Source organism: Chelonia mydas, chromosome 6 (assembly GCF_015237465.2).
Source record: "Chelonia mydas isolate rCheMyd1 chromosome 6, rCheMyd1.pri.v2, whole genome shotgun sequence".
NCBI classification, from domain to species: Eukaryota; Metazoa; Chordata; order Testudines; family Cheloniidae; genus Chelonia; species Chelonia mydas.
Genome location: NC_051246.2, coordinates 64,359,198 through 64,363,010, shown reverse-complemented (window position 1 = coordinate 64,363,010; position 3,813 = coordinate 64,359,198).

Here is a 3,813-nt window from a genome sequence, read left to right as displayed (position 1 = left end):
CAGGTGGGTAGGTCCCAAGGCTGCGAACAACCAGACCCGACAATGCTGGGGGTGGAGCCTTCTCTCATCTCTCTCCCAGCTGCCGTTAATCCCTGGGGGTTTCTGCGACCCCCCCCCCCCCCCCGCCCCCCGTCTGTGGGGTTGCTAATTTTGGTTGGACTATTCCTGGAGATTTAATGACTTGGCAATCTTTAATTAAAGATTAATTGTTAATTCCTGGAGACTCCAGGCCGATCCTGGAGGGTTGGTAACCGTAGGATTGTCTGTCACAAGGGGAACGGCCACTGCCCTGTTGTTCTCTATTCTGGGACAGGGTGACCCCCTCCCATTCCTGCTGGGTACAGGCAGCTGGGAGCCATGTGGCCTCAGTTACCTGTGGGGCCAAAACTTGCCAGATTTGGACTCAGATCAAAAGTGAATGTTGGGAAAAATTGTATTTAAAATACCCTTTGATGGTTTACAAGCCATTACTTGGCTCTCAGAATGATGGGGTGTCCACGGCCCTGGTGAAGTGTTGGGATCATTTGTGTAATGAGAATTCTAGAGTAGTTGTGTTTGACAGTATTGTGCTTGCTCCTTGCTTGCCTATGAATAACAATGTGGTGGTCGGGCCTTTATCACCGCTGGTAAAGTTCAGTTCTGAAGCAACAAAATTTGTTCAACAATTGCTGTGACCACGCACAGTCTATACCTGTTTCACCCCATTGCTTTGTGCAGGCAAGGAATGGAAAATGTGCAAGAGTCCTGCCCTGCAAGCATATTCAAGAGCAAGGTTTGAGGTGGTTTGCTCCCCTGAAAAATATAGCAAGGGTGTGCACATACCAGCAATCACAGAGAAACCTAGTATGTTGAGTTTGTTATGCTGTGTCATCCAATGTAGTAGCTTTGCATGTATATGAACCTAATTCAGGTTCTGGCTTGGCAGAGCTTGACACTGAAGTCTCCTGTCCAAGGAGATACATTACAGAAAGAGTCAATACAAATTTTCTCACATGGTTTAACAGTAGTGGTAAAAAAAAGGAGTGGGTAAACTCTTGCTTCCCAACCTTAATTTTCAAATCATAATCAATCATATCAGAAAAAGAACAGTTAATTTGTATGTATAATAATAATTAATATATGTATTCAGTCAGTCCATACATGGAGTAGCATTAGATGCTTATTGCAGATTTTACAGGCCACTTGTCTGGTGCTGGATGTAACCAGCCAATAGATGACTCACACAGTAGTTGTTGTGGTTGTACAGCCACAATTTGCTTGTCACAGGAAAATGGGAGTAACTAAAGTCTTTATTTCTTAAATGAGAAGTGAGTAAACTCCATACTCTCCAAATGAGAGGAGGTAAAACTCTAATTATCCGTGGCCACTTTAGTGCTTAACACTGTACTTCAACTGTGACCTGGAGGACTCCCTTTAGGGTTAATAGTCTCTATGCCCCGTTCAGTAAGTTCTTCCTTACCCTTTGGTTAAAGGGGGTCCAAGAGGCAAAGAGTCCTGTGACACCTTATAGACTAACAGACGTATTGGAGCATGAGCTTTCGTGGGTGAATACCCATTTTGTCGGATGCATATAGGGGTCCAAGTGGTGGTAGTTGTGGTGGTTGTTTTTGTGATGTGTACACCTGACCACAGGGAACTAGCCTGAGACCCTTCCATTCATCTCATGTAGGCCATCAAATGATTTCCTGCTCTCATCAACTGTGCTGCAACTCTCATCTTAGGAAGCAGAGTTCTTTCAGGAACTTCAGAGGTATCAAAGGACGCCCCCCCCCCATTCGGATTTTGGATTGCCAGTAGAATTGTTAAATTCCTTGAAACGAGAAGTGAAGTGAAGTGTTAGAGTCCCGGCTGAGCTCTTCCTTGTGGAAGATCACCTGCTGTATTGGTTGCAACTGTTGGATCTTGGGGTGCTTCCAACCCTGCTGGGTCTGAGTAGCATTCAGAGACTGTCTCTATGTCTGGTCTTCAGACACACTCTCAGGGTACAGACTCCAATGCTGGTATCCTCTCTTGGGATATAGAGCCCTGTTAACCAGCTGCTCTAGCTTCGAAGGCAGAGTGTGGACCGCCGCAAGTTTCCCCAGTAGCTTAAGCACACCTTTCACCAGCGCTCCTCTTGCGCAAGCGCTCTGGGTTACAGTTTAATGCTTTGGGGACAACATGACAATTAAATGAAGGATCATGCTGACTTTGCAAAGGCACTTCATAACCATACGCATTTTACTCAGGAGAGCACAACAGCTTTACAGATCTATGGAAAAATAACAAGCATCTGAATGCAAACCCTTCCCTCCAGTCTTCATTCCTGCCGTCTTCACTCCTGGTTTTTGGTCAGTGTTTTTATGGGTTCCAGGGCTCTCCTGCACCTCATTCCTATTCAGTTTTCTCTTCCTGGTGATGGTCTATCTTGCTAAGGAGCATGTCTCCTTTTAAAAGCAGTTTCTAATACCTTGTCTCTTCCTGTCCTTGCCCTGGGGTTTTTCCATTCTCTATTCCTCTGTCTGCTGCTGGCTACTGAGGATCATTAACAGTTCATAGCTCTGCTGACAGTCTCCATTGTTCTGCCAGCAGGGGTGGATAAAAACGGATGTTTTTTTAAAAAAATTAAAAAATCAGACTTTTTAAAATTAGATTTTTAAAACATTTAAATTAAATACAAGTATATTATTTTTTTAAAAATAAGCCTATTTATTTGAAATTGATAACCTATGTTAAGGCCTAAACTTCTTATAATCTATTAAAATAATTTAAATTATATACAAAAATAACATTCAAGCAGTATATGTTTGCTGCCAAGATTTAAAGAAAGTCAGACCCCTAAAATAGTGGAAGTCAATGGCTAAGGACCTGGAATCACAGTTTCTTGAAGTGCCAAACCATCTTTTGAAAGCAATAGCCTCTTCCACAGGTGCAGAGAGAATATTTTCTTCATTTCAGTTTATTAAACTAGTTCAGTTCAATGACTGGTTCATTCGAAGTTAAGAACCCAATTGGAAGTTAAAAAAGCAGGAATGATTGTTTTTCTCTTCCAATATATGAATAAAATCTAGGTTTGAGAAGATGAGATCTTCTACTTCTAAAACCTTGGATATTCACCAGAAATAATCACTTCAGTTCATTAATTATAGATAATACTTCCTTTGTTTAATAAATCAGTTTGCTTTAAATGGGAAACATCTTTTGATAAACTTTTTGATAAAGTTCTTTTCTTCTGTATCCAGCATATTTTTTTTAAAAATGCTCATTTTGTACATTTTTAATTCAGTTAAAATTTCCTTCCAAATAGAGCTTGACACAAATTACAAGTAAAATTTAATCCACTAATAAATAAGAAATTCATCAGTCACCATTTTGTAACATAATACAAATGTAAACATTAAGAATCTGAATAAATGTAAATTAAGCTATATAATTGCTTAAATAAATGTGTATAGATATGGGGTATCTCCTAGTTAGCAAAAAGAATCACAAATTTAATGTAAGGTCTATATTTAGTTGCAAATCAACATGTTTTAATGGTTACCAACTAATGAGAATCAATCTTAAAGAAAATAACTAATAAGTGCAAATCAAGGTTTCCTGCTTACTGATTTAAGTCATGATTAAAATTGGAGATTTAAATCCCTTCAGTTTAAATCAATCCACCCTATCTGCTAAGATAAGATTATTCAATTATTTATGGCTATTAATGGCCCTTTCTTTCAGGGTTGGACATTGTCAGGTTCATGCCATAAAATGGAAGATTTAATCCATATAAAAGGTCATATTGTATGAAATCTCTTTCTCACTCAAATGGATTCATAAATTTACATA